General features: G+C 40.5%; 1 long non-coding RNA gene across 1 annotated transcript in view; it reads right to left on the bottom strand.

Annotated features, from left to right (window-relative positions):
- LOC122801413 overlaps positions 1-6,078 on the bottom strand; it is a 50,098-nt gene extending 44,020 nt beyond the window's left edge. Inside the window, exon 1 of the long non-coding RNA XR_006364711.1 lies at positions 5,916-6,078. This is a non-coding gene — a long non-coding RNA (uncharacterized LOC122801413). The remainder of the gene's footprint in view (positions 1-5,915) is intronic.
- Positions 6,079-23,122: the final 17,044 nt, after the last annotated feature.

Raw genomic sequence — 23,122 nt, 5'->3', positions numbered from 1 at the left:
ACATTAAAAAGGCTTACCTCTTTGATGTTTATTCTGTTGTTTTCCTCAGCACATCTTCTAATCTTCTTTGAAATAAAGTGGTTAAAATTTATGTAAGAGACTATAAAAACAATTTGAAAGACTATGAGCCATGTGCATTAGGAAAGAGTATAATTATCCCCACAGACAACGACAGCCCCCATCACCCAGCCTACTTTGGAATCATCAATCAGAATTAGGCAGCAGTACTTTTCTTGCTTGAAATGCATGTGATCCAGTGAGAAAAATAAGCAGATATGTTATGCATATAAACCAGTCTGGAGACATCAGGACTTCTATTCTGCATGTAAACTAATGGAACATTTGTCCTGTGTCTGAACCAATAGGAAGGCATCAATACTACTGTCCTGCATGTGAAATCAGTGGGGAGACATCAATACTTGTGTCCTGCATGTGGATCAGTGGGGAGACATCAGGACTTCTGTCTGGCATGTGGATCAGTGGGGAGACATCAGAACTTCTGTCCTGCATGTGGATCAGTGGGGAGACATCAGGACTTCTGTCCTGCATGTGGATCAGTGAGGAGACATCAATACTTGTGTCCTGCATGTCGATCAGTGGGGAGACATCAGGACTTGTGTGTGTGTGTGTGTGTGTGTGTGTGTGTGTGTGTGTGTGTGTGTGGGAAGATATCAGTACTTCTGTCATTTTCGTAAATCAGTAGGGATACATCAGTACTAATGTCCTGTATGTAAACCAAGAAACACATTAAGTACATCTGTCCCGCATGTAAACCAATTTAAAGGCATTAGTGCTTCTGTCCTGTGTGTAAACCAGTGGAAAGACATCAGTACCTCTGTCCTGTGTGCAGTGCATGTGAACCAGTGGAAAGACATCAGTACCTCTGTCCTGTGTGCAGTGCATGTGAACCAGTGGGAAGATATCAGTACTTCTATCCTGTGTATAAACCAGTGGGAAGATATTAGTACACCTGTTTTAAGTACAGCACATATGATCTAGTGGGAAGACACTGATAATTCTGTCCTGTATGTGAACCAGTAGAAAGGCAATGGAACATCTCTCCTGCATGCTGTGCATGTGATCCAATGAGAATACATCAGTACTTCTGTCCTGTGCGTGAACAAGTGAGAAGACATAAGCATTTCTGTCATGCATGCAGTGCATGTGATCCGAATGGAAAGACAACGGTACCTCTGTCCTGCATGTGAACCAGTGGGGAAGCTTCAGTACTTCTGTGTTGTATATGAATCAGTGGGAACAAGTCAGTATTTCTGCCCTTTTCGTAAACCAGTGGGACTACATCAGAAATTCTGTACTGCATGTCAAACAGGGGAAGACATAAATACATCTGTCCTGCATGTTAGCCAGTGGGAAAACATCAATACTTCTTTCATAGGATCATAGGAGGTTACTAAGCTATCGATCTGGAGGTCATTTCAAGCCTAGTATTTTATCCCAAAGTAATACTATAAATACTCTAGTCACTACCCAGGATTGTATTTAATAATGGCTGCCCATGTCCAGGAGGGTTGTGGGCGTCATCTTCAGTAAGAATTTAAAGTGCCCATCCACTCGTCCAGGTTCCTTTTGAATAGTGTCATAGAGGTGCTCTGCTTTACATGAATTGGCAGCCTATTCCAAAGATGTGGCAATTGTTGGAGACAAATCTGTCCCTCCAGCCTGTCCTATTCAATTTACAGGACATATTAAGGTCCCTGAAATGAATAGTTTTAGTCCCATTTGAATTACCTATGTGCAGTAAACTGATTAGGTTTAGGTCGGAGATTGTTCTGTAAGCCAGGCATAAGTATCCCCTAAGAAGTCCATACGATACTGAGTATAGTGACAGGGGCTTTAGTTGGTCTGTCTAAGGCATGTGCTGAAGTCCCTTGATCTTCCTAGTTAAAAACCTGTGAGGTGTCTCCAATTGCTGCAGGTGCTTTGTACAGTACATGCCTAAAGGGGCATTATACTCAATTAAGGGCCTGCTTAGTGATGAGTATAGAGGGGTTATAACCTCCTTTACTCTAGAGGCAATTCCTTTGCTAATCAAGTGTGCTACATATAAAGCCTTCTTTACTACAGTAGACACATGGTAGTCAAAGTTAAAGTTGCAGTTTACTTGTGATCCCAGATCTCTTACCACTTTGTAGGTGCATAGGGTATTGTTGTTAATTTGATAGTGTGAAGGGACATTGTTTTTACCAAAGGGAATGATGATGCATTTCTTTGCATTCATTTTGAGACTATGACTAAGACATCAGTTGTCTGCATAAGACCCTCCTGAAGTATACTGACATAATTTGGGGATTCAATAAATGCACCCTGTTTACAGTCGTATGCAAACTTGGTCAGCCACAGCCTCTTAGTTTTAGCCTAAACTTCTGAGAAGTATACACGAAACAGAAACAGCACTGACCTTTGTAGCTCCCCACTGGTGAAAGGTCTACTGCTTGGTGTGGAGTAACCTACTTTGATAGTGTGTAACCAGTTTGTGAGCCAGTTGGCAACCCATCTTACAACAAAGGTGTTTACATTCAGTTTGCTAAGTTTATCAGTAATGCCTGAGTGTGGGATTGTGTCAAAGGCCTTTGCCAAGTCGAGGTATACATTTTGCACAGATTTGCCCTTGTCAATGGCCCTGGTCACATTTTCAAAGAAATCCACCAGGTTTAACGTGCAGTATCTGTGTTTGACAAAGCCAACTTGGGTCAGATCCAGGGTTTGGAGGTTGCCTACATATGTCTTTATTTATGAAGTTCATGATGATACATTCCATGGCTTTACATATGTGGCTGGTCAGACTTATGGGTCTATAATTCCCTGGGTCTGTTGCTAAGCCACCTTTGTGGGGGGGGATAACTGTTACTGTTCTCCATTCTGCAGGAACAAAGCCTATGATTAGGCTGTGATTGAATAGGGTATTTAATGGTGATGCTAGTTTATGTTTTAGTTTGTTTAGAAGACAGCCTGGGATGCCATCTGGTCCCATAGAGGCTACGTTTTTTTGTCTCAGACAAGGCTTTAATGACCTTCTGTTCAGATATGTAGGGTGAGGGTGGTTGGGGTAAGGTTTGTGATAAGTTTGAATGGGGTAAGGGAGTGAAATTTTTGCCAAATCTGTCCGCTAGCAGGTTTACTATCTCTGCGGGATCAGTGTGTGTTATATCTTTAGCCACTAGTTCGGTACATGCTTGGGTCCTACCTTTTAGATTATGTACATAGCTGTAAAAATCCTTATGGTTATCTTGGGCTGTGATTGCTAAGTTTTTCTCAAAGCTACTCTTAGGGCATTTGACATGTTGTCTTATTTGCCTGTTGAGGCTGAAGAGCATGATTTTCCATTATTAGGGCATGGTCTTAGTTTTCTTAGATAGCAACTTTTTGCATTTGTTGTAAAGTTTGTTGATGCTGGATGGCCACCAAGGTACTTTTTTTTTTTTTTTTTTTTACTGGGGGCTCTGGCTTTGATTCTATCTGGAACTGCCGAGTCTATACACTTATACAAGTGATTGTACAAGGCTTTAATGTAAGCTTTGGTGTAGTTACCACTTCCAGTTGGAGGTGAGGCTTGGAATGCCTTAATACCTTCCTTTAGGAGGGTATCGTTTGCTTTGGTGATCCTTTTTAGTCTGACTTCACCCTTTGTGAGTTCTGGTATTAGTGCCAGTTTGAATGGGGCCTCATTTGTGGTCAGTTTTAACTAATGAGGGTCCAACAGTTGCAGTGATACATCTGTTTGCCATGTTAGTGAGGACCAGATCTAGGAAGTTTGTTCTTGTTAGGGTTTGAACAATTTGCTCCAGGGCATTTGAGTTAACAAAGTCAAGGAACTTTAGTGCTAGTGAGTTAAAGCTAGAGTAGGTTTCTCAGTTGATGGTGGGATAATTGAAATCCTCCATGACCAGAGTGTTTGGTAATATTTGGATTGACTCCAGTTCACAGAACAAAAGTATTTCTGTCCTGCATGTGGACCAAGAGGAGAGACATTAGTACTTCTACCCTGCATGTAAGCCAGTGGGGAGAAACACGTACTTCTGTCCTGTATGTAAACTAGAGGAAGATATCAGTACTTTTGTCCTCCATATGGACCAGTGAAGAGACATCGGTACTTGTGTCCTGCATGTGAAACCATGGGATGACATCAGTATTTCTATCCTGAATGTAAACCAGGGGAAGATATCAATACGTTTGTCCTGTATGTAAACCAGGGCAGAGACATCAGTACTTCTGCCCTGCATTTGAAACAGTGGGAAAACATGGATACTTCCATCCTGCACACAGTGCATATCATCCAACGGAAAGACATCAGTACTTCTGTCCTGCATGTGAAACAGTGGGAAAACATCAGTACTTCTGTCCTATATCTAAGCCAGTGAGAAGACATCCGTACTTCCATCCAGAATGCAGTACGTATGAACTATTGGGGATACATTAGTAATTCTGTCCTGCTGCAAATGCTAGTCAAACAGTGGAGAGACATCGGTACTTCAGTCTTGCATGTGAACCAGTAGGAAGACGGTAGTAATTCTGTCCTCCATATAAACCAGTAGGAAGACGGGAGTAATTCTGTCCTCCATGTAAACCAGTAAGAAGACGGTAGTAATTCTGTCCTCCATGTAAACCAGTAGGAAGATATCCATACTCATGTCTTGCATGCAGTAAATGTGAACTATTGGAGAAATATTAGTAATTTTATCCTGCCCTGAGTGTGCACCAGGCACTAGGAAGACAGCAGCACTTCCAACCTGCCAGCAGTACATCTGAACAAGTTGGAAATTATCCCTCCCTTGGCCCTACTTAGTCACTGAATTATTCCATATGACTGGATGAAAGTGAGCAACTCCACAGCTGCTTCAAAAATGAAACCATGGCCAGGAAAATACAGCAATTTTTAAAAAGGTGCCATTTTGCTAAGAATGACTATTTTAGCAAGTCACTTCTCCATGATTAGTATAATACATAATTTCAGATTTTCTATTGGAAGAAAAAAAAAATCAGCATTTCTTCTGTAATAACAGTAACAATAATAGCTACATATTAAAAAGATTTCTGTATCTATAACAATATGTTAGCCTGATGACTCTATGTTTACATGTTTATATGTCTTTTTATTACAGTAAAGTTAAACTATAAAGCTGCTCTGTCACTGGAAACAATTAGGCATGGATATTAAGCATGCATGTTTCTAAGCACATTCCTGTCCCTGAATTATTCATGCATGATAGCTAAGTCTAAGCCACACCAGGTGATGTATTAATTATGTCACTTTCATGCTTTCTGGGAAGCAGCTATACCATATACATTTCTTGAAATGGAAAGTTTAGCACAACAGTTCAGTCAGTCTTGCCTAACAGAAAGCTAATGTGAATTGTCTGCTGCTGGACAACCACCTAGTAAAATTTAAATAATAAGCAAACTGACAGTTGTAAAATATCATTTTGCAATTAGACTATTGCCAGCAATTGGGAAATACAAGTTGTATGCAGTTCCATTAAGCATAACTGAGTGTATTTGCCCATGAACACCAGAAGTTTACTGTCGTAACCTAGTAGTTTAGCTCCAAATGTTATAGACGCGAGCTGCTACCAAGCTGGTTACTCCTAAGAAGAGGAACTTGCACATAGTGGGTTGCATGCTAAATATAATTAAAGTAAATTGAAGAAAGAGAATTATGTTATTACTGTAGAATTTCTATGGAAAACTGGAATGACACACATTAATTCTTGCCCTGTGCCCTCATAATTTAGCATAATACTTTCTTAAGTCAATAGAAAATGTTTTGTAAACATGCAGTGAATTCTGTAATTACAATAATTTTTGCTAAGAGTTTTCTGATATTCACAAGACAACTATGAAACAAAAAAGTTTCACAGAAAACACTGTCTTGATTATTTTAAAAAAGTAGTTCTTACCAGTGGTTGCCATTGCTTTCGTATTTCAGCTAATTCGCAGTTTGACGCTCAGTTTTGCTGGTGTCAGTTTTGTGGGGCATGATGCTTTAAATACAGTAAAACTGGAATGCGCATTAGCTGCCAGCTGTAAGATCTCTGCCAGTTTGTTTGTGTGTGGCCTTTGTGTTTTTTTTTTCTAGATAACTGCCATATGCCTTCACTATTAAATGGTTCCCAGCTTAGTCCCACTGCTAATATAAACAGGTGATATTTTTGCATGGAAACTGAAAACATGATGTATATGGACAAGACTGTAAAATACTCTGATTTATTTGTGACAGCTGTTAAGTTAAATATACTGAAAAAGCATTCAGCAAAAGAGGATTGGCTTAATGTTTCTGCAAAAGTCTATGAATAGCACGAAGTGTTGATTATAAAGGGACATAATGATTCATATCTATAGCTCAACGATGTCCAGCAGTTATCGCAACTAAATCCAAAATGGAAATATTAGATTCTTCAGCCTTGAGATTAGAAAATACTTTCCTGCAGTAGTGCATACTCAGAATTAAACTGTAGTGAACTAAATCATTATTTATGAAAGAAAGCAACTAAGTCTCATGTTCTTTCATACAACTTGACCATAGCTGCATTGCAAATCACTCAAAAAAATAAAAGTATAAATTTATCTCTTGTGTTGTTCCCATGCTTGCATATAGGGGCTCTGACTTTTCATGTATTTATTTGCATCAGCTGCCATTCACCATGTCAGTTAAATTTGTTGTTGCTATTTTTATGCAGACTCCTTTAAACAAATGCTGCAGCACACAACTGAAACCCCACCAAACATTACCCATTTATATTTTTATGTTCCCATGCAGGTAATCTCTTTAGTCTTTTTCAAGTAAAACAAGCTACTGATAAGGGAATTGGAATGCTGGCTAATTTCTGCCCTATGTTTGTTTATACCAGAAATAGCTTACCTTAAGTATTCGTGCAGAAAACCTGGTCACTAGCTAGTAAAGCCACAGAAGGCTTAGAAAACATACAGTAAGGGAATATGTTATGAGCTGTTTTTTGTCCCTTTTTAAAAAAAATGATGATTTATCTGGTATTGTTAATTACTTCTATATGTCATACCTGCAAAACTTGACTATCCCACACTATTTTGGTAAGATCACGCCATATTAGTCTTCCATGTTATTTCAGGTATCCGATGTCATACTTTTTCTGTGAATTAATAATACTTTGTCTTTTGACCACTTCCACAAAGAAGCTTAATTCATATCATGTTATATTTCAGTTCTCTATATAAGTGTTGCTTATGGTTTTGCATTGCTGGCAGGTGCAGCCATTTGCTTCCCATTCTCTTGTCTGCAAGGGAGCACTAGTGGAGCTCTCTAGTTGTAGTCCCATCTTACTGTTGTTTGCCAGCAGGGATCATGTTCCTATTTCCAGGATTCTTTTATTGATCTGGCAGCCTATACTACAATCAACATTCTTGATGGAGAGTTTCCAGAATCTTATACGATGACCTCTCCAGTTTGAAATCTTGTGTCGGTATAAATCATCATTTTATTTATTTATTGCTTTGCCTTTTGTTGTGCTTCTGATATAGATGCATAACTCTCAGCTGCCTCTGTTTTTGCGTCATATTTATGCTCTGACAAATAACATTTTTGATCTCTAGTAAATCAGTATTTAAGTCAATCAATAATGACAGATGTTAGAATTTCACACGACTTATTCATCATAAAACGCATATTGTTGCAAAACATGTTCTATTAACTAAGTGAATTGAATGCATATTTAGAAATTATCCCTAATTGTGGACATTTGAAGCTTTTGTTTTGTCTCTGCTCCTCCTTATTTTTGTTTTGTCCTGTTTCTTGAGCAAATCAGTTGCAAGCTGTGTATAAATGCATTGAACAACACCCGCCTGTTTACTAATTGCTGGAACACTCCAGATATTAGATGTTATTAACTTATCAAAATGTTGCTATAACAAAAATAGTAATACCAAATATAAATTGTCTTAGTGAGTTAGCTATATACAAGAAAAAGTATGCTCCTTGTATATAAAATAAATAAAGACTATTACACTTATTACTAAACAGTTCTATATATAGTAATAGAATTGAAAGTTTCAGGTACTAAACTGCAAAATGCATAATTGCAATCAGACATGTTTCCTTCCTCTGTGTTACATCACCTTGCTATCATGTAGTCATTTGGTATAATTATCACAGTGAATGTCTCCTTCCAGGTAATGCTGCAGAAAATTGCCAGCTGTTAGCATTTCCCCTAATGCAAAGTAAGCATTTGAGAAGGTCTTGTACTTGTTTCCGGTGTTAGAATATAATGACGTCCCTTCAGCAGTGATTACCTTCATGTAGTTTTCATGTAACAAGGCCATTAGCTCAATTATAATGTAGGCAAACTTCAGCTCTACAGTAGGACCACATGAGGATGTCCACTATCCCTGTTTTATTTGCTTTAGCAAATGAACCAATTACACAGACCATGTGATTAATCACACAACATCTGTAATATGCAAAATGTGTTTCCCCTGATATTAAAGTTATATATTTAACTTGCCTTCAGGTTAAAATACATCTTGATTTTCAAATTCATAGCTGTCACCATCAGACATGTCCTGGAACTCTTCTCATTCTTTCAATCCAATATCCCAGCTGCTCTTCAGCTTATCCATCAGGGGCATGAGTCCAAGGTGTAATGGCTGGAAAACATGTCTACAGGAAATCTGGGCAATCTAATATAGTATTGTCCTGACAACTGTAGAGGGATTTTCTGCTTTTTCATTCATTGTCCTGCTCAACACCTAGCATGTACTGATATCTAAATGGAACTAAGCTGCTGGTGAACTGCTGGTACATTCCACAGTTTGTGACGGTGAACTACTTTTCATTCCACAAATTCTGCTGAGATGTGTTGGTACATTCCACATGTTGTGCTTGGCCTGTTGCAGCATCCACAGTTTGTGCTTTGAACTGCTGGTGCTTTCCAAAACTTGTGCTGTCACCTGCTGGTGCATTCCAAAACTTATGTTGCCACCTGCTGGTGTATTCCACAATTTGTGCTGTGAACTGCTGGTGCATTCCAAAACTTGTGCTGTCACCTGCTGATATATTCCACAAATTGTGCTGTGAACTGCTGATGCATTCCACAATTTGTGCTGTGAACTCCTGCTACATTCCACAAATTGTGCTGTGAACTGCTGGTGCATTCCATAATTTGTACTGTGAACTGCTGGTGCTTTCCAAAACTTGTGCTGTCACCTGCTGGTGCATTCCAAAACTTATGTTGCCACCTGCTGGTGTATTCCACAATTTGTGCTGTGAACTGCTGGTGCATTCCAAAACTTGTGCTGTCACCTGCTGATATATTCCACAAATTGTGCTGTGAACTGCTGATGCATTCCACAATTTGTGCTGTGAACTCCTGCTACATTCCACAAATTGTGCTGTGAACTGCTGGTGCATTCCATAATTTGTACTGTGAACTGCTGGTGCATTCCACAATTTGTATTGTGAGCTGCTGGTGCATTTCAAAACTTGTCCTGTGACCTGCCAGTGTATTCCAAAACTTGTGCTGTCACCTGCTGGTGTATTCCACAATTTGTGTTTTGAACTGCTGGTGCATTCCAAACCTTATGCCATCACCTGCTGGTGTATTCCACAATTTGTGCTGTGAACTGCTGCTGCATTCCAAAACTTGTGCTGTCACCTGCTGGTATATTCCACAAATTGTGCTGTGAACTCCTGGTATATTCCACAATTTGTGCTGTGAACTGCTGATGCATTCCACAATTTGTGCTGTGAACTGCTGGTGCATTCCAAAACATGTACTGTCATCTGCTGGTATATTCCACAATTTGTGCTGTGAACTCCTGCTACATTCCAAAAATTGTGCTGTGAACTGCTGGTGCATTCCATAATTTGTACTGTGAACTGCTGGTGCATTCCACAATTTGTATTGCGAACTGCTGGTGCATTTCAAAACTTGTGTTGCGACCTGCCAGTTTATTCCAAAACTTGTGCTGTCACCTGCTGGTGTATTCCACCAGCTGTGACCTGCTGGTGTATTCCACAATTTTTTCTGTGAACTCCTGGTGCATTCCACAAATTGTGCTGTGAACTGCTGGTGCATTCCACTGTTTGTGCTGGTGCATTCCACAATTTCTGTTGTAACCTACTAGTGCATTCTAAAATTTGTGTTGTAACCTACTGATGCATTTCACACTTTTTGCTGTAAACCGATGGTGCATTCCTCAATTTGTGCTAAGCTCTACTGGTGCATTCTGCAGTTTGTGCTATGCCCTACTGTTACATTCTACAATTTGTGTTGTGAACTGCTGGTGCATTCCTCAGTTTGTGCTGTGACATACTGGTATATTCCATATTTTGTGCTGTGAACTGCTGGTGCATTGCACACTTTGTGCTTTGACCTGCTGTTACATTCCACAGTTTGTTCTGTAACCTGTTGGTGCATTCATCAATTCATGATGTGACCTATTGTTGTATTCCACAATCTGTGCTGTAATCTACTAGTGCATTCTACAATTTGTGCTGTGGTCTACTAGTGCATTCCACAATTTGTGCTCTGACCTGCTGGTGCATTCCACAATTTATGTTGCAGGACTTGAGTCCCTTGTCTCCAGTGAGGACTGCAACCCTAAGCACTTAACTCCTCCCCTTTCCCTAGCATAGTTGGTTAAAATGCCAGTCAGTTCCTATTTCTCCAGATGGCTTCTCAGGAGTTTGACCTGCTAATACCCAGTTGTCTGGGTTACAGTCAGGACTTATTGCAAGTGCACCTCATAGCTTGCAAATTAGTCAATATATGCTAATAAATTATATTAATCCCAGTCTCTAAAAGTTGCTTAACTCAGCATGTGACTAAGAGTTTTGTTGTCCTTGTTATACCTGATTATGTGTACTGTGGATATTTATAGTGAAACATTAATTATAATTTCATCACTAAGTTGTGCATGTCTGTGACCAATTCACCTAGATCCAATATTATATTACCAAGTGACTCCCTTATGTGGTTTGCAGATTGTGGTCCATGTTCTCTTCTCTAATGAAATGTGAAATCTAATTCTACCACCACGGTCTGAATGAATTTATTAAACAAATAAAACTGGTAAAGGAGTGAATAAAACAAAGTAAACTAGAGTTCAACATCCCTTCTGCATACGATAAGTGCTTTCAATTTGTCTTCATCAGATCGTGAAAAAGTTAGGGACTCAGTTTCAATTTATATTGAACATATCAGACTAATGGCCTATGAGAGGGGCTTCCCTACTTAAAGGTATAGTACATGTTTTTTGTTAAGCCTCTGATATATCAATAGTGCTTCTTAGTGAAACAGGCACACTTCTTTTTAGCCTATCTTTGGGCTCCTGGCCTTTAGAATAGGTCTGATTGGAACTATAAGATTAAGGCCTGGCGGTCGGTCTGCTCGCAAATTTAGGAGTAACCTGATAACAATATTTGTCACCCTTCCCACAGCCTTTCACTGCATGTGCAAAACATCAACACCTACTTTTTTTGGTTCTATTACTTCCATTCTCCACTGCTTTTAAGATTTCTTCAAAATCAGCTAGCTTCCTATTACAGCTGCAAGATCTGATTCTGAAAAATGTAACTGTATGAGAAATAAATTGTGATTTCACCACAATAAAAGTTAATTTGTAAAGTCACTTTTGAATTGTTAGAGCTCTTGCCCCTCTAGCAACCGACAGCATAGGTTCATAGGTGTTTACTAGGTTAACAACCACAAGGGCCTTTTTAAGCCTAGCCATGCATCCCAAATCTCTAACAAGTTCTGATACCCTCGATAAGTATAAGCAGGGTTAGGGAGATGAAACATTTACAGGTTATCTGTGTCCATTAGAGACATAGGTGCCAAACCAGGGATGAATTTCCAGTTTCCCATCCAGTTGTCCAAGTTGCACTTGAATTGGGTTAGGGAGGAACTCTGCTTCACATGGATGGGGGACCTGTTCCATAGATGTGGTAGTGTCTGGGATACATACCTATCTCTCCAGCAGGACTTATTTATATCACAGGCAAGGTTTAAATCTTTAGAGTGGGTAATTCTGGTACTGTTTGTTTTGTGGATATGCAGGAGGTCCATCAGAGTGGGGTCTGATAATGCCCTGTATGCCAGGCATAGATCTACCCTCAGAAGCCTATAGAAGACAGAATACAAGGATAGGGCCTTGATGCGGTCTGCAGAGGACATTTTACTTATGCCCTGTATTCTTTTAGTGAGGAACCTCTGTGGACATTCTAAATGTTGGATATGTTAGGTACGTACCAAAGGGGGGCATTGCACTAAATGATAGGTCTGATGAATGCCGAATCCAAAGTTAGAACATCATTATATTTCCCTATCAGAAGCCAATATTTTATTAGTAGAATTCCAAGGACAGGTAAGCCTAATCACTGATCTCTGCTAACTCCCCCACCTCCACCTCTGCCAGCTCTTCACAGAAAAACTAAAACTTAGGCTACACAAGAGAGTAGAAAACAAAATCCAAAATATTACTATCAACCTATCTTCTTCAGCTTATTTGCTCTTTCCACAAATTCTAATCTGCAGGATAAAAGCTATGTAATTTCCCTTCCAGTATACTTAAACATTCCATTCTTTCCATCTTTAAAAAAAAATACACATTCCTGCTTCTTTAACATAGCCACTTGTTCCAGCAGGACAAACATAATCATCTAACATTTACCTTCTTCTTGGCTCTTACTTACCAACTTCATGCATTTTTATGCTCTAGGCACCATTCTCATCCATGTATGCAAAGCTTAGGGCCTATATGCAACAACCTTACCCCTTCCACATATGTTCTTTGAGCTCACCTTAGATATTCATCTGTTTCATCTAAGCCTAACATCCTGTATCGAATAAATGTAAGTGTATTTAATTACTAAAAGATAACTGTGGTAATCATTTACATGGTGCATAGCAATGAAGCCCTGAATGTGATTCAGGTGAGTCCAGATGAGTTCCTGGTCATGGAGCTTCAGGAGCTGGATGGGGGGAGAAGAGTGGACAGTGGCTGTTGCCTTTCCCATCTTTGGGGAAGGGATGCTTCTTAGACTGCTGCCTTGGAGATGGTCATCATAGGCTGGCCATCACTGTGGTTATCACTGGTAAGTAGTGGGGCAGCTGTCCATACTTCTGCCCATCAGTAGCTGGGTTCAACCTTGTGAAACAGTGTACAACACTGAAGGTTAGTATTGCAGGCCACAAAAAGCAAGGCAGCCACGAGGTTAAGGATTATTATTGTTAGCACATACCACCTAATACACTTCAAACAGAGATCATGAATAGTTCCTTGGCCAGGGAGTAGTTAAAAGCCCATCCTTAAACATGGGTGAGCCCAATCTATGGAGGGTAAAGCCAGCCCTTTGGGTTGTTAAGTTGAGGAAAGCCCTGGGATTGTACATCAGAGGCCACAGGGTGGCACTACAGAGCAGGCACCAAGCCACATGTCATGACTATCTGGTTGGCATCTTATGAGGGCAGCTTATAAAGAGGATGAACATCAGAATCGACTGACATATAGTATATATGGCTGTTTCCAACAGTTTCAACCCAGCTTTAACAACATGTTCTGGAAATGTTAAATAAAGCAAGCGGATGCTTTTTAAATGAGATTTGTAACTTATTAAGCAGTAAGGATAGGATGAGGGACATAATATTTGACAACTGGACTTGCACATGACAGTTGGTGCATTCCTGAAGGGGGGTGCAGTATTGAATATACAGGGGATGCACTGCACTGTCACCTTCTGCAGTATCATCCTGATAATGCAATGGTCTGATATAGCTAAGCCTATTAACATTTGTTATAAGTCTAGATATTAACTGTGGAGACACTTTTCCTATCACCCTATAATCTTTAAAATGAATAAGAGAGAAAGTCAAAGCTGGGATGTTTTTGAAATAAAAAGCTATGACCAGAGGTGTCTCCAGCATTCAGTGACCTAGGGGGCACACTGGCTATCACAATATTTAATTTGAATTCCATAATTAAAAAAAAAATCCATTTCTTCTTTAAGGACACACTCTGTGTCAATTGTCAGTGTGTGCACCTTTAGTACAACACACTCACTCTTGGTTGTGCATGCATGGAATTTGATTTGATTTCTCAATGCACATTTGGAACTTCTATTAGGGCTGCCATGATATTTGCTACCACCTTTTTAAGAATGCATGGAGTGCTCTTCTACCATCTATGATGCTGCTTTTCAGAATTGGAGTTGTGTGTGTATGTGTGTGTATGCATGTGTCAAACCTCAGAGGTCTGCATAGGAAGTCATTATAGCTTACGTTGGTGTTGGAGTCAGTGGAGTCATTGTTTCTTTGAGTTTTCTCACAGACCTCAGAGGTGTACAACAAAGATTGCTATAGCTTATGTAGGGGCAGTGTACTGTCTATGAGCTGCAAGTTGGAATACATTATCGTGATCACTATTTTGTCAGTTTTCTCACAATTAATACATTGGGCACTGTGACAAAGAGAGATACTACCAGCACAGTTATCTGGAATTTTGTAAATAATTATATGGCATTTGTGAATATCGACATGATTTATATAAGATGCTTGTGTTACAATTGTATTAGAACTGTATGTCATGTGTCTATCAAACTAGTAAGTATATTAAAAAAAATGTATAAAGTGCTTGTGCTTAAGATGTAACCACAGTGTGCTCTGCTGAAAGAGAACAGAAATGTACATGCACTATTGTAGCTGTTTAAATGTATATATTTTAACAGGGGAAACTGGAATACAGGAGGTTAACTTCAGAAAATAGCTGAAATTAAATTACTTTATGGCTATGCAATAAAAGATGGTATATTTCAGTTTTCAATGCAGCTAGACACAGAGCCCGTACTGAGAAGCTTTCTGTATTGTCTTCAGCGTGAACTAATTACTATCTCTGAAAGTATGAAGGAATGCAATTGTTTTATGACTTCCAGCATCTACCAATGGTCTGAGGTCTATGTATTTTCACAGGTAGAAGCTAAATGCTACCAAGCTTCCAGCAGTGGGGGTTTCACCTGGGATAGATTCATAGAGTCAGATGACAAGAAATTATGTCATTCTGCAAGCTAGCCCAGCAGTAATATTTGAGATACTAGCTTATGAAGTCCCTTAGTGAGACAGTGCATTCTGTATTCTGTCTTGGACCTGACAACAACAGGAACCATTTACCAAATCTGCCTTGCTCTGATGAAGTAATTATTAGGGAACAGTTTAATTCTATTGGATATAGTCAGGAATATAGTGAAGCTTAGTTTAGATATTTTCTTTATTTATTTGAGACTGTCCTGCAATGCTGTTTTAAATATTTACTGTGATTTTGAACCCTGATATCACTGTGGATATATATATATATATATATATATATATATGTACTGAGTATTTTCTTGTTCTTTTATTATTTATTATTAAATATATTTAAACTTTTCATTGTGGCTGATCTGTTAAGCGATATTTAAGTTTTGAGAGTACTTGCATATTTATTTGGTGACACTGACACTATGTGGGCCTCTCCTAATAGCCTTGCTCTTGGTCAAACTACCATTTGTATTAATATTAGTATTATGCAGTAAGATTGGGCACCCTTTGTTAAGGGCCATAAAGTAGCTGATAAGTAGTTGGCTGATGGCAGAGATAACTACCTTATAGTCTGGGCAAAAGAGGGCATAGCTAGTAAACCTGTGCCAGCTTTTCCCAGTTGTGCATGTGTGTGTGTGTGTGTGTGTGTGTGTGTGTGTGTGTGTGTGTGTGTGTGTGAGTAAATCAAACCTCCAAGAGTGTGTGTGTCAGCTACTTGGGCAGGGAAATGAAGCACTAGTTGAACAGAGAGGGTGCTGGAGGCCTTGGCTTGGCCACTCAGCTGAGATCTCAAATTTATAGCTGTGCCAGTGGGGAGTCTTAATGGGGATATGAAGAAAGAGGGAGAAAGCAGCCCAGAACTGACTGTGGTCTCTGTGTGCTCTCAAGGGAAATTGCACTTGATGCAGAGAGCTGCGTCTGGAAATACTGTGTGTGTTCTTGTCATCCTCTCAGTGTACGTCCCCACTGCTGCCATTGATGAGGATAGAGGCTCCTTGATTACTGGTCCAGTGGTGGGGCATCGCAAGCACATATACAGGTGGTTGCTTTTGGGGGTAAGGGTGAGGACTAAGGAGGCATGCTGTGTATATGTATGACAGCAGTCACTTGAAATATATGACTGTGTCCATTTGAACGCCTGCTTTTATCCCAGTATATAACATCAGAAGGTTGCACAGACAGTGACCATTTGTTTTTTTTTTGTTTGTTTGTTTTTGAGGTGTGGTAGAGAGGCAGACAGTATTCCCAGTAATGATTTATGTGGCCTTTCAAACAAATTGCACTTGTTAGTTTATTGTGAATTACTATTTTGTCAGCTTTGAACATTACATCTTAGGCAAAGAAGTCATGTTTTCCTTGAATGAAAAATTTGGACTGAAATTCTTTTCTTACATTTTTTTCAGGCTACTGCTAGATCAGAAAGTTGGGAAAATATTCTAAAATGTACCTCAAAGCATTTAAAATTCTATGGTAGTCCCAGAGACTTGGGCTTAATTTAATTATTTTCTATACAGTTATTCCTGTGTTGTCTTGGCCAAGTAAGGAATGTTAAAAGGATGTAAGGAAAAGTAAAGTTGAACAACTTTCTTTCAGTAATCATAATTTTTGTTCAAGCCATCACTTTTTCTTCTTCTTTCAGCTTCTCCTGTTAGGGGTTGCCACAGCAGATCAACTGTTTCCATTTCTTCCTGTCCTCTGCATCTTGCTCTGTCACACCAACCACCTGCATGTCCTCTCTCACCACATACATAAACCTTATCTTAGGCCTTCCTCTTTTCCTGTTACCTGGCAGCTTCATCCTTAGCATCTTTTTCCCAATATACTCTTCATCCCTCCTCAGGACATGTCCAAATCAACGTAATCTTGCCTCTCTGGCTTTGTCTCCAAACCTTCCAACCTGGGCTGACCCTCTAATATACTTATTCCTAATCCTGTCCATCCTCGTCACACCCAGTGCAAATCTTAACAGCTTCAACTCTGCCACGTCAAGCTCTGACTCCTGTCTTTTTGTCAATGCCACTGTCTCCAACCTATATAACATAGCTGGTCTCACTACCCTCTTGTAGACCTTCCCTTTCACTCTTACTGGTACTCGTCTGTCACAAATCACTCCTGACACTCTTCTCCAAACACTCCATCCTGCCTGAACTCTCTTCTTCACCTCTCTTCCACACTCACCATTACTCTGAACTGTTGATCCCAAGTACTTAAAAACTCATCAACCTTCGCCACCTCTACTCCCTGCATCCTCACCATTCCTCTATCCTCCCTCTCATTCACACACATATATTCTGTCTTAGTCCTGCTGACCTTCATTCCTCTTCTCTCTAGAGCATATCTCCACCTCTCCAGGGTCTCTTCCACCTGTTCCCTACTCTCACTACAGATCACAATGTCATCTGCAAACATCATAGTCCACGGGGACTCCTGTCTGATCTCATCTGTCAACCTGTCCATCACCATTGCAAATAAGAAAGGGCTCAGAGCTCATCCTTGATATAATCCCACCTCCAGCTTAAACGCATCCGTCACTCCCAACACAGACCTAACCGCTGTCAGAGTACCGTCGTACATATCCTGTACCACTCTTACATACTTCTCTGACACTCCTGACCTCCTCATACAATACCACAACTCCTCTCTAGGCACCCTGTCATATGCTTTCTCTAAAAACACAAAGACACAATTCAACTCCTTCTGACCTTCTCTGTACTTCTCCATCAACACTATCAGAGCAAACATCACATCTGTAGTGCTCTTTCCTGGCATGAAACCATACTGCTGATCACTAATCATCACCTCCCTTCTTAACCTAGCTTCCACTACTCTTTCCCATAACTTCATGCTGTGACTGATTAGTTTAATCCCTCTGTAGTTACTACAGCTCTGCACATCACCCTTATTCTTAAAAATCGGTACCAAAACACTTTTTCTCCATTCCTCAGGCATCCTCTCATTTTCCAAGATTTCATTAAACAATCTAGTTAAAAACTCCACTGCCATTTCACCTAAACACCCCCATGCTTCCACAGGTATGTCATCTGGACCAACAGCCTTTCCGTTCTTCATCCTCTTCATAGCTATCCTTACTTCCTCCTTGCTAATCCACTGCACTTCATGATTCACTATCCACACATCATCCAACCTTCTCTCCCTCTCATTCCCTTCATTCATCAACCCCTCAAAGTACTCTTTCCATCTGCTCAACACACTCTCCTCACTTGTGAGTACGTTTCCCTCATTATCCTTTATCATGCTTACCTGCTGCAGATCTTTACTAGCTCGGTCCCTCTGTCTAGCCAATCGGTACAGGTCCTTTTCTCCCTCCTTAGTGTCCAACCTTTTATACAACTCTTCATACACCTTATTCTTAGCCTTCACCACCTCTCTGTTTGCCATGCACCTCAGCTCCTTATACTCTTGTCTACTTTCTTCATCTCTTTGACAATCCCACTTCTTCTTCGCCAATTTCTTTCTCTGTATACTCTCCTGTACTTCTTCATTCCACCACCAGGTCTCCTTGTCCTCCTTCCTCTTTTCAGATGTCACACCAAGCACCTTTCTTGCCATCTCTCTTACTAGCTCTGCTGTAGTTACCCAGCTATTCGTTAACTCTTCACTGCCAACCAGTGCCTGACTTAACTCTTCCCTGAACATCACTTCACAATTACCCTTTTTCAGTTTCCACCATTTGATCCTTGGTGCTGCCCTCACACTCACCCTCCTCTTCTTGATCATCAATATCATCCTACAAACCACCATCCTATGCTGCCTAACTACACTTTCCCCGGTCACCACTTTACAGTCTCCAATCTTCATCAAATTGGCCCTTCTACATAAGATATAATCCACCTGTGTGCATCTTCCTCCACTCTTGTATGTCACTCTATGCTCCTCCCTCTTGTTCAAGCCATCACTGAATGATAAAAAAGAATTAAAATACATTTCAGAGAATATAAAATGTCTGTGCTTCTTGGAAAAAAAGTTGAAGAGTAAGGTAAAACATAATAAAGAGATGTGTGCAGTGGGATAGAAATATAGGCAGTAAGAGTGCCATAGATCATCATTTTATATTAGGCCAGCCCTGAACATAGGGTTGTTGTAATGTTTAATCATTTCAACTAAATGCCAGTCACTGTCAATATCCCTTTGTGAGATGGACCAACATAGTGTGGTACACAGGCCTATCAAATTATAGTAGCATTGTAGCAACAGTTCAGTTTGTGCAAACTACTCCTAACACTTTGCAACATGAACTAAAAGATTGTTTAGGAAGGGTGATAATGACAAGGTGATACTTAGAGTGGAAGTATCAAGGGTGCCCCCAACTTTAAAATGCTAACTCCGGCCCTGCTTTTCATGATGCAATAATAGGGGCACAGCAAAGCTAACATGCTGAAAAGACAATCCTGAAGCATGATATTAAGAGTATAAACTGTGCCAAATAACATAACTCATTGCATATACAAAGAGTCTACAAAGATATAGCATCACCATTATTGTTATACTGCATTGTCATGTATTACACAATTCTTTTAAACATATAATTTGAGCTTAAACTGTTTGTCTTCTTGTCAGTGCCAAAGAATTTCTGTTTCAAAATGCCTGTATTAAAAAGGGATAGGGGAGTCAAACTGTAATCCCAGTTGTCATCAGTCTAAAACCCAGGCAGGAACAGCTGCTAACTGCATCATGGTAGGCTGTACAATATGTCAGCCAAAATACCAAACTCTCTACATAGTATTTAATATTCAAAACACGGCATGACATTGTTTGTGAACATGCTGTTAAGATGACGTCAAATAATGCAAACAAATATAACCAGCTAAACATAGTTCAAATACACTAAAAGTTTAATAATCGCAACTAAAGCAAATATATATGTGTGTATGTATATATATATATATATATATATATATATATATATATATATATATATATATATATATACACACACACACACACACACACACACACACACACACACACACACACACAGCTGAAGCACTCAATGAATAAGTGATTTTGATTAGAATTTATCCCTTAAAGGAACATTCTAATTAAGTCCAGGGTATCTGTGAGCTTGCAGTCTCAGTAACCAGTCTATTTCCAAGCATTCAGTCCATGTTTTGATGTCACCCCTTTCTTATTCTCTTCACAAAACTGTAAAACAAGGAACTGAAAACTATGATTCATATCAGTAACCCTGACATGTTTGGAAAGGGCACTTCTCATATCACCCTTCTTAATGTCATTAATATGTTCCCTTATCTGATCCCTTAAAGACCTGTTGGTCTTGCCTACATAAAAACACAAGCAAGTTTTAAATACAGGAAGATAGACTAAGTGCATACTCTTACAGACATCATGGAAATCAAACCAGTATTCTTGTTTGGTGACCGGATGGACAAAGGAGTTGGTTGTTAAAATGTATCTACACATAGCACATGACCTGCACATAAAGGTACCTCATCTTTCAGATTAGGTTTCAGAATCTCATAAGAATCATAGCACAATCTTTTCTGTATTGACCGAGTATTCTTATAACAGAAAGTTGGACTACTGCCTAAGAGAGTCACGCACTTCTGATCTGCCATCAAAATAAGCCAGTTTCTCTCAACTACATCTTGAATTAAATGCACATTGTTAGTGTAAGTCAATGGACCAGATTCAGGAAGGCTTACACGGAGTTTAAGAGTAGTGTAAGCCTCCGTGTAAGCCTCCTGATTCAGCAACAGCCCAAATCTCCGTGTAAGAGACAGCTAACACGTCTCTTACACGAGTGGCGTGAATGCTCAATACCTCATTTGCAGCTGACAGATATGCAAATGAGGTATGTGAGCGATCCACGAAGCTCAAACCAGTCCGTGTAACGGACGTGTTGCAGAAATGTACTCAGCTGACAACTGAGTACATTTCTGCAAAATTAAAAACGGAGCTATGTCAGCTCCAAATAAAGGGTGCATTTGTTACAGTAAGCATGCCAATGGCCAAATATGTGGCCATTGGCATGAAAAAGTGTTGCAAAAATAAATTATATAACTTTTTTTTTTTCACAGGATTTTTGTGTTTAACTGCAGCGCACACCCGCGCAAACGGGGTGCGCTACCTAAAACTATTAAACCGAAGCTTATAAGCCCACAATTGTGGGATTTATGTATTACATGGAATGTCAATGGAGGGACTTGCAGACTAAAACAATATGGCCTCCGTTTAGTGGTTGTCAAGGGGGGGAAGCTCCGTGTAAGATATGTAACTAGTCATTACTAGGCAATCCTATGTAAATGAGGGTTACAATACTGAATCACACTGCCACATAGGTAATGAGCACTTTCTGAGTAGTGTAAGAGTTAGAGAAGGGGAGGAACAGAGTAAGAGGTAGGTGACATCACGGGGGGGAAGGATAGAAAGAAATGTACCAGATTGGAGGGCAATGTAAGGTAACAGATGACAGACAGACATCAGGGAGGGAGGTGTGTCCCAACAGAACACTAGGAAAGTCAAGAAATTGAGGGCATACGCTATCCCTACACTCTAAGTTTCTTGATATACGTGCATGCGTGTGCGCGCGTGTAAGGCAGGTTCTACATGTGGAGCGTGTTGCAAACTGTTTACAACGGTTTGCGCGGGCGTGCACGTGTGTAAGACAGTGTGCACGCGTTTTAGCATGAATCAGCCTAGCTAACACCGTGTAAGGATGTGTGCGCGCGTGTAACACCGTGTAGGGATGTGTACGTGCGTTTAAGTGACTGTGAGCGTGTTTAAGCTGGTGTGCACATTGCTCCCCTTCAGGAAACAGAGAGGAAACAGGAAACAACCAAAATACAGGGAAACTGCCAGGGAATACTGCTGGGGTTAATTGGTGGAAACAATTACAAGCAGGCAATGACACAGGCAGACTAGAAGCCCAACCCAGCACTTAAAACACAACAAAGAGCAGTGCAGGCTGTTTCTCACGAGATACTGCCAGAAACTAAGTTCTCAGAATTGAAAACTGAAAATAAGCTGAACTCAGAGCAGAAATGCTAGGGGCTGCCATGGCTATTATAATCAGGCATAGGCAAATTGCTGAGGGTGGTGATAATGCAGATGCTGACAGACAACCCAGAGTGAGGAGAAGGAGAAGAGTATACAGGCCTAGGGTCACCTACCATGGGTTACATGAGCTGGAGATAGTAGAGCGCTATAGAGTGGACAGAGAGCTCCTGCAGCAGATTGTTGAGCTGTGCAGGCCACACCTCACACACAGAACCAACAGAGGGGAACCCATCCCAGTGGAAACCAAGGTATGTGTTGGCCTAAGAATACTAGCAACAGGTACCTTCCAGAGACCAACTGGCGATATGATGGGGATATCACAGGCATCAGCCTCCAGGGTACTGCACCAGTTCCTGGATGCCATGTCACCACATGTCAGTGATCATATATATGTCCCTAATGACCGTGAGGTTGTGGCCAGCAATATCGCGCTCTTCCAGCAAATAGCGGATACCCTGAGGTGCTGGGTGCAATAGACTGCACGCATACGCATCAAAGCACCAGCCGGTGAGCGGGTAGAGTCTATATTAACCGCAAGGGATACCCTCCATCAACTGCCAGGTCGTGTGTGATGCCCAGGGCATAATAATGAATGTGTGTGCTGGCTGCCCTGGGAGCTACCACGATTCCCACATCTGGCATCTGACGCAGCTGTACCAATCATTTGCCAATGGGGACTTCCCACACGGACACCTAGTGGGGATGCTGGTTATGCACTTGAGCCGTGGCTGATGACACCCATCAGAAATGCACACACACCTGAACAGGAACGCCATAATGAGGCACACGCACAAACACGTAATATCATAGAGCGTGTGTTTGGGCTGCTCAAGTCACGGTTCCGGTGTCTGGACACGCCTGGTGGAGCTTTGCAGTACACACCAACTACATGTACCCAAATGATCATGATATGTGCTATGCTACATAATATGATCCTGCGGAAACAGCTGCAGCAGGACCGCACAGGGCTGGGCCAAACATCCCCCACCGTTGCCAAGGCCACCACAGGCAGGGGTGACTCGGAG

The sequence above is a fragment of the Protopterus annectens genome, chromosome 4.part1 (genome assembly GCF_019279795.1).
Source record: "Protopterus annectens isolate FY-2018-M chromosome 4.part1, PAN1.0, whole genome shotgun sequence".
Classification (NCBI taxonomy): domain Eukaryota; kingdom Metazoa; phylum Chordata; order Ceratodontiformes; family Protopteridae; genus Protopterus; species Protopterus annectens.
The sequence above is the reverse complement of the archived record's forward strand: the minus strand, read 5'-3'. Positions and strand labels throughout refer to the sequence as shown.